The 9,549-nt window shown below is 33.8% G+C and overlaps 1 long non-coding RNA gene across 1 annotated transcript; it reads left to right on the top strand.

Annotated features, from left to right (window-relative positions):
* Positions 1–4,875: 4,875 nt before the first annotated feature.
* Positions 4,876–9,107, top strand: LOC120314677. The gene is made up of 2 exons (XR_005558498.1): positions 4,876–5,875; positions 8,567–9,107. It is a non-coding gene; the product is annotated as an uncharacterized LOC120314677 (long non-coding RNA).
* Positions 9,108–9,549: the final 442 nt, after the last annotated feature.

The raw sequence follows: 9,549 nt of genomic DNA, 5'->3' as shown, positions 1-9,549 counted from the left end.
CATGCTTTGGATTGTACTAAAAGTATTTAAAAATTCCTCTCTTGCTATAATTGGGAATGTGATTTGCTGTAGTCCAATTCCCATTCCATGTTTGTCTAAAGAAATAGTTGAAGTTTTAAAACACTAAACCCTCTTTTATGTATTACTGTAGGTGTAGGGCATTTTCTAAACAAGTTATAGAAAGTTTTTTTCTCTGAAAAATGTCCTCATAGGACCTAGAGTAGAGAATTTTCCTTCTTTCTTTCTTTCTTTCTTTCTTTCTTTCTTTCTTTCTTTCTTTCTTTCTTTCTTTCTTTCCTTCCTTTAAATAGAAATTTGTTTTGATTAACAGCTAGCTGTGCACTACCCCCCCAAAAAAAGAGAAGATAATATAAGATACAGGTCTGTATAATATTTGAATATGTAACTATCTATTTAAATAATAGCCTGATGGTAATAGATGTCTTTTGTCATTACCATTAGGCTATTATTTAAATAGATCCCAATTTAGCACACAGTATCCATTTGAAACATAGCAGAGCAAAGTATGAGAAACTTAATAATAAGGCTTCTCTGTCCCAAGATCAGACTGGGCTACAGAGGTGCCATCCAAAAGCACTATTGCTCTTTTTGAAACCTATTGGACAAGAGCTGCATTCAGTAATTTACCGACTCCTTCAGCTTAAGAGGTAACACATTTCCTTCAAGGGTTGTTTTCCAAATGCTGGAGCAAAACAACATAAATAGGAGACAGACATCTGACTAGGATACCCAGAGCTGAAACTTGGAAAGAATACTAGAACTTTTACAGTTCTTGAAGATATTTTTGTTGCTGCAGTTTTATATGCTCTGATTAAATTAATAGAGCAATATCATATTATAGTAAGCTTGAAAATGTAAGGAAATGCTTCTGTTTTTATTTGTTTTACTTTTACAATGGCTATTCAGTTAATATTGACAACTAATCTGTATCTTTGGATTAGTGTAAACAGTGATCAGGATGCTCCAATCAAAACCACTTATACACTAGAGAAAGTGGAACAGATATCCTAAAAAATGGGGAAAACTATTTTAGTAGCATTTACGCTAATATTTTTTGTCTTGACTTTTTCTTTTATAAGAATTGGATACAGGAAATATTCTCCCTCACTCTCTTTTCTGTCCTGTTTTCTTTATCTCGCCAAAAATGTACCTGTGATAAATAATGAGCAGGCTAGAATTTTAAAAAAGGAATAAATGACAGTAATGTTTCTATACTAATCATGGTAGAGGAAATTATAGTTACTGTTCCACATGCATTATGGTTCCAAAACAACAAGTAGAAGTAATTCAGTCCACACCTGAAATAATACGGAAAGCCAATCCTTATAGGTAAATTACGAGAATTGCAAGTAATTGGATTGGGAAGGATCTACACTGGAAAAAGCAACACAAGACTACTACAAGAAGCTAATCAAATGTTTGTTTTTTCTTATTTAAGAATCTCTGGGGCATATAATCTAAGACAGTTTGTATACATACTAAGCACTCAAGCAATAAGATTTTCCAAGGTCATGCAATGTTTTCATTGAAGTTTTGCAGAGTCAGAAGACAGGGGAATTAACCATTTCCTGAAAGGTCTAAACAACAGCCAGTTATGTTTGGAAGAAATGGAAAATGGCAATTGCAGTGAAGAGAAGGCCATTCAGAAATTTGAGGTCAAGTCACAAATGTGTAAAGAAAACTACATTGTTACTTGGTTCCCAATCCCCAGAAGTTGTATCATTAGACATTGAAGGCTATTAACTAATATTGGGCATGGTCATTTGCTTTCCTATTGTGTGACCTGGCCATTGTAACCAAAATAGAGTATTTTTTTTTCATCTATAAAAGTGATTAATAATTCTGTCTTCAAAGAATTCTGTATTCAAAGATAATTTTCTCTGTATGGACTGGATCACTTAAAATACTCATCCCAGGATCAAGAACTGATTATTATGAGCTAATATTGTTCCTGTTATTAAAACATATTAAAGAAGAAATTTAAATGTATATGGCATTATGATTTGAATATTGTTTTTCCTCTGAACATTTATCTCTCCCCTCTATTCCATTTGAGGGAGGCCAGTAAGGACATAGCAAGAAAATGCATGAGAATTTGAAAAGAAACTATGTAATATAAGCCCATAATTCATGCAATGATGAGTTCCATTCTATAATCATATAATCAGGTTGCCTCCTGCCTGGCAGGGTGTTGGACTAGATGCCTCCAAAGTCCCTTCCAACATCATCATCATCATTATTATTATTAATAATAATAATACATAGGTGGGCAAAAGAGAAAATATGTGTAAACCAGAGGAGATGCCTAGCACATCTTAAAATATTTTCTTAAAATAAAATTGAATAAACATTTACAAAATCTAAAAATCACAGCTCTATTAGTGCAAAATGAATCATCATTAGCTTATCTGCCACAAGGGAAAACTTTATGTTATGCATACTATCAAAATAGATGGATGTGAATAAAATAGTAGTGAACAAAATGGCAATATTAATGTTAATAGATAAAAATAACAAATTGAAGTCAAATATTGTACTTTAATAAATTTTAGATTCATGCATTGAGAACTGATTATTCTACTGCTGTAGAAAGTTGAACCATTTTTCCAGCCCATAGTACTTTCCTTTCAGGTACAAGTATCTTCCAACTCATAGGGAGTGATGTCTACCACCTTTTTTTATCCTGCTATTACAAACAGAATTATTTTGAACTGGGTTAACTTCTAATGATCTCCCTTTCATCGCAGGGTAGTGAAACTACTTTTGTATGTTATGATATTTATATGTATGTATGATATTTCATATTCAAGATCCCCTACTGTTACATGGTGAGGTAGAGCTGATCCTGGTACTTGTTGCCTAAGAAGAACAAGATTGCATCTTCTCCTATTTGGTATTTAGTTGGATTAAATTTGATACATGATCAAATGGAAGAGAACAGGCTAGCCTGGAGAGAAGAGCAAGTTGTTACTGAAAAAGATACTTCCACAATGCTTCTGCTACCTGCCTTCCATCCAAGTTCTTCTGTTAGAGACAAGTGATATCTTTATGGGGAAGTCAGCCCTAGGCATAGCCAGTTAGAATGAAGTTTCATTGATGTGAGTCCTGATAACATAAAGTTTGTTCATGATAAAAAGTCCTTCAGGTTCTGGAGGAAAAGTAAAAAACCAAAATGAAATGCCTTGTGTTAACATAATAGATCAACAGGCCAAAAAAAAAACAGACAATGGTGGTTTTATAGTTTACAGTTTACCTAATTGCTAAAAACATATTATTTGGATTTTGTTATTTCACCTCATATAGATATCCAGAATGATCTAGTGAATTTAACCCATACATAGCAACGAATGAGTACCAACATTTCTTACCACATCAAGAAAGGATATTTATAGAGTTTTACAGATATAGGACCAGATAAGACAAGGATTATATTCAACATGTTTTTAATGAACAAAATAATGATAAATATATGTTTTAATTTGGGCATATTTGGAAAGCATGAACATTTTTAAAGTAAAATACATTCTAATGCCCTGTGAATTGTGGGAACTATTTCAAGAGAGTACTTCAAGATCTTCAGAAATATGGGTGTAGTTCCAGTCATAACATTACTGAACTTTACTTCAGACCCATAATAGTAAGCTTGAGTAATTCTAAATATTTACTTTAAACCACAATGTCCTATTTTCAGCTGAGAGTTGTAAACTATAATACACTGTCAGATGGTTTCTACTTTAGAAAGCTGCTTCATAAAGGACAAATCTTCACAAAACTCAGCTAACTCTAGATTGACTTATTAAAGAGTAAGGTGTACCAAGCACAGTTTACATTAACTCTGCATTAACAAGATGTGGAGTGGTCTTCTTTCTTTTATCCTTTGTCCCATTGAGTTATAGACAATCTCTATAACTTGTCATTTGGCTGTCTTCCCAGAATAAAAGCAAGATTGTTCCTGAAAGGGTAAATGCTGATTACCCTCTTTATGAAATGCTGACCCTCGGTACTGCATATCTGAACAGTTCTTTGAAGACAAAACAATTTGTACACATTGTTTTCACTCCTTGGCAAGCCTTACTGTCAGATCTGCTCTTGTAATTAAAATAATTTTTTATAATGAACATAACAAAGCTATTACCTATAAACACATATAAGTCTTGTATATTTTACACTTTTAGAATGAATAATTAATATACACTAATTTTAAGAATTATTTTTCTGTCTTCATTTAATTGTTTTAAAAGCAATGTCCTCATGAAGAATATCTAAGCTAAAGAGATTTCAGAAATGGAGATGCTGACTTAAATTATTATTGAAATTCAAAAAATTGTTGTTTGCAATCACTTACGGTAGTTTCCAAATGACATAGCCCATGACACTGTGCACCTGTAGCTCAACATGGCATTTATAAAATGATTTGAATATTGCCTTACAAAGTAGGACATTATAAACATTTTTGGGATGAAGGTTCCAAATGGACTAGATACCAAAAAATACAGTTAGTTTTATAATCCCAAAGGTGCTTTTTCAAAAGGCAACTGGACTTTCTTTGTTTTTCCTTGAAGACATTTTGCTTCTCATCCAAAAAACTTCTTCAGTTCTATCTGAATAGTGGAGAATGGAAGGATTTATATTTCTCACAGTCCTTTCAGTCAGTACTGAAGAAGCTTCAGCAAAATGTCTTCAGGAAAAACAAAGAAAGTCCAGTTATCTTTTGAAAAAGCACTTTTTGGACAACCATGACCCATATGACTGAGAATCTCCATAGACAGTCAGTTTGATAATTTAAACATTAATACAACAGTTAATACCTTGGACTAGATCAAAGGAGATTATTGACTGAGTCCTCATTAAAACATGGAACTCGCCCACATTCCATGGTGATTTGGGGTCAATCACTCTGTCTCTCAGCCTTGGAGATTGTTATTGTGAATAAAATGAAAGGGAATTTTATAGACACCACCTTGAGCTCCCCAAATAATGATGAAATGGAAATATATGAGCAGCAGTAGCAATCCTATGGCCTCTGGTTGTAAACTCTTGCTTTAAACTGAAGAAATCTGATGATAAACCAAGTAACATACAGCCACTGTATTACAATAAAATACTTGTGTCTTCCGTGGAATCTCACAGGGCAGGATCAGGGACAGTAAAAACAGAACATTGCTAGCAGATTTAACACATGCCTACTGAGAACAAATACTCCAGAGTAGCTGAGATGATTAATAGCAGTGTTTCCAAAAATAAATGTTCAGACTTCTCATACTTGACTAAATGAATACATCTTCTCAGAGACATGCTACCGAGCAAATATGTCAAGAATGTGAAATTCTTAGCATTTATAAACTTTTAGAGAATGTTCTGTTTTTCCCTTCAAGACTGACTATAAAAACATAAGTATAAGTTATATGCCATCGCCTTCAATACTTCAATAACTACTATTCTACACTCTTTAACTTGTTTCTCTAGTGTTTAACTCTGTTAGTTCATCTAGCAGCCTTTTTATAAGTACAATTTCCTCAGTTTCCTTTGTAGGTACCCATTACATGTTTTTTTAGGAAGCTGGGTGGGAATCTCATTTTTCTTCTAGGGTTGTGCTAAAAAGAAAGTTATGTTTCTGTTTTTATTTTATTTATAACATTCCTCATTTGTAAAGCAGTGGAGTTTGTTTTTCTGCCCTGTTTTTTTTTTTCCTTCACCCTTACATTGAACCACCAGTGTGTTGCCAAGGAGTAATGCACACAGAGGAGCTAAAGAATGAGAAAAATTCTTCTCAGCCAGGTGCTAGACAAATCACCTATCTGCTTTCCCAGAAACAAGTCCTGGCACTTCTGCAGTAACTGTCTACAGGACAAATGTAAGTACTAAGCGGTTAAAGGATTTATTGCATAAGTTTCAATATGTCTACATCACAAGAGATGGCACATCAGAACTGAAGCTAAGACTATGCTTAAAAGAAATGAGATAAACATTTGTGCTGTTACCTGAGTTTTGAAAGAAATAATAGAATAGAATAGAATAGAATAGAATAGAATAGAATAGAATAGAATAGAATAGAATAGAATAGAATAGAATAGTTGGAGGGGATTTTGGAGTTCTTCTAGTACAAATCTCTTCTCAGGCTGGAAACCCTATACCATTTCAGACAAATGGTTGTCCAATATCCTCTTAAAAACTTCCAGTGTTGGAGCATTCACAACTTCTGGAGGCAAGTTGTTCCACTGGTTAATTGTTCTAACTGCCAGGAAATTTCTCCTTAGTTTTACGTTGTTTCTCTCTTTGATTAGCTTCCATCAATTGTTTCTTGTCCTCCCCTCAAATGCTGTGGAAAATAGTTTGACCCTTCTTTGTGGCAACCCCTGAGATATTGGAACACTGCTATCAGGTCACCCCTAGTACTTCTTTTCATTAAACTAGATATACCCAATTCCAGTAACTGTTCTTTATATGTTTTGGCTTCCAGTCCCCTTATCATCTTTCTTGCTCTTCTCTGTACTCTTTCTGTCTCAACATCTTTTTAATATCATGGTGACCAAAACTGGATGCAGTATTCCAAGCGTGGCCTTACCAAGGCATTATAAAGTGATATTAACATGTCATGCAATCTTGATTCTATCCCTCTGTTAATGCAGCCTATAACTGTGTTGGCGTTTTTGGCAGCTGCAGCACACTGCTGGGTCATATTTAAGATACTGTTTAAAACTTAATTTATCTTTAAATATTTTTTCATCATGATTAGTTAATTTCAGAATTTGTTCCTCAAGGACTACCTCTGTTTTCAAGACAGATCAGAAACGATGACCAAATTTACTAGGCACCAAATTGGAATGTTGATCTGGAACTGGTGTTGAGGCTAACAGAATAACTGACTTGGAAGGAATCTTGGAGGTCTTATAGTCCAACCCCTTGCTCAAGCAGGAGACCCTTTACCATTTCAGAGAAATGGCTGTCCAGTCTCTTTTTAAAGAGATTAACTCCTGAAGTTAATCTATTCCAAAAAAATTCATGTATACATTAAGGTACATTAAAAAAATTATTTATAATTTTCATTTATAATTATTTACAATTCAATGTAATGAGGAACCATGAAATATTTCTCTTTTTTTGAGCTATTTAAATGACAGATACAAAAAATGCTAGTTGTTTAAAGTAGGAGGCCTGGTTTATGATTCATCCAAAAAGATTTGAGTGCATGCAGAAGACAAAAAGAAAAAAACAGAAAGAAAGAAAACAATGGATGTTTTTGGCATTTATACAGTGGACATAGCACTTCCAACTTCGGCAGCAAACTTGGTGCTGTCTCTTATGAGTACAAGCAGATAGAAAGAGCCCATAAGTGTGGAAAAGAAATGACTCTGTTAATGAAATAAGATAAGATGACACAACAAAAGCCAAAAGGCATGCATTGCTTTAATGAGAATGCATGCATAATTATGCTTGGGGGACTGAGTGAATAAGCTAGTGAAACTCATCATCAATTGCTTTCACTGTGGTTAATGTTCTTGTCCCTGGATTTTTTTTCTCTTTTTTGAAAATAATGATAATGCAAGTATGAAATATAGGGGTTTTTTCTTCTTTTTGTAGTCTTTTCTTTCTGAAAACACAAATGGAGAAAGAGAAGGGCCAGAAATAAATTATAGATTTTTGTCTGTTGTGTATTACAAAAGTGAAACTCATTGTGATTCAGTATGCTGCAGTCAAGGCATACTTGCTTGGAAATACATTTTACGGAATGGAGAATAATACAGTACACACATGCACGCACACACACACACACACACACACACACACATTATATATATATACATACACATTCCTATTCCTCCTAGGGAATTCCTGATGCTAATTTCTGAGTAGATTTGAACAGATCACAATATCTGACTTCTAAATAAACAAGCTAAGAAAGCAAAGATTGCTGCACATTTCTGCATCATTATGTGGAGGTACTAATTTGTAGACCTGCTTTCTGAATAAGCCTAGAAAATATTAAAAGTGCAAAATAGCTGGGACTATACTGGGCCTTTGAGAGATGTGTCAATATACACTCTCTGTAAAAGAGGTTTAAAAAATGGACAAGAACAGGAAAGATACTATATTGGTTTCTGTCCAATATACTGTTGATTTGAGGTTATTTCACTTTAACTATAGGTTATTAATACTGGCAGTAATTTTCAGAAACTTTACAAATTATAGTTGTAGTAATTCAAGATTTTCTAGGTCTGTATGCAACCTTGGAACTCCAGGCTGTATACTTTTGATATAAAGGCTAAACATTTTATTTTATGCCCAGTGATTTCTGAATTAATCCTGTTGAATTCTGTGGCCTGAAATGGAAGTAAAGGAAAAGCAAGTTAGAGAGGGGAAAAATATGTGGAAAATTAGGTCATACTTGGTGAATTTTCCATGAATAGAAATAGCATGGTTATAAGGTTGCTTAACAAGAAATAAGCTGAAATCCCATCCAGAACTGACCATAGCTATTTTCAAAGAAAATATGCCTAGGATCAAGCTATACAACTCAGTTGCTTCTGTTTGTTTTCCCTTGTAGGTTTTTTGTAACGGTGGTCCTATCTTCTGCAAAAATAGAAGATGCAGTGGTGGAAAAGCTTACCATCTCTATGGCAACTGTGACTCTGTTGCTACTTTTCTTTTCCCTGTGTGATCATTCACAAAGTAGGCCTTTGCCTAGCAGCCATGGGGAAATCACTCCCTGAAGAAATCAGCATGACACAACAAAACATGATCTGCATCTGCAAAGAGCTTTTTAGAACCTTACAGCTCCTTATTATTTTTCATTATTTATCATGTAATCTAGTTTTGGCAACTCATGGTATATCTCTCATCTTTTGGGGGGGATTTATGGTCCTCAGAAAAAGAATAGAACAATGTTTGTGTGTGTGAATGTGTGCACGTGACTATCTGAATGTGCACATGCTAGGCAAAGTTTCTTATGCTTATAGCAATCAACTACCTGCCTGTAAAAAGATAATACTACCATTTTTAAATAATTATTAGTATTTTATGAATGAATGTTTTATAGGAAATGGAGAATATTGAACATTCTCAATAAAAGAGAGATAAGGTTGATATTTCCTTTAGCACCAGGAAATTTATTTATATTTAGTCCACAGATTATTTTTCAAAATGTTATCTCCCCTTTCTGTTACCTGCTATTGCAGTTCACAATGCGAATATAAGATAAATGAATGATTGAAAGTTTATTATAGTCAAGGGACCTAAGAATAATAAAAAAAGAAAGAAAACAGCATATATTTTGACCTTTCAAGGAAAACAAATTATTTAGCAAATAGTTTCTTCCTACATCTAATCATGGCAGCAAAAAATTTGGCTACTGTCAAAGTCACATTTGGGTCAAATAAAATAAAATGTACTTATACATGGTTTAAAAAGCCTGGTTGAAAAACCAATAAAGAGGACATTGTTGGGCTCAAGACCAAGATGACATAGCAATGTCCAATCCAGTTCAGTCCTTTATTTGCCTAATAAACATAATAAACCGAATCTTGCCAG

Source organism: Crotalus tigris, unplaced genomic scaffold (assembly GCF_016545835.1).
Source record: "Crotalus tigris isolate CLP2741 ecotype Arizona unplaced genomic scaffold, ASM1654583v1 scf7180000018970.2248101, whole genome shotgun sequence".
In the NCBI taxonomy this organism is placed as follows: domain Eukaryota; kingdom Metazoa; phylum Chordata; class Lepidosauria; order Squamata; family Viperidae; genus Crotalus; species Crotalus tigris.
This window is presented reverse-complemented; position numbering and strand designations above follow the sequence as displayed.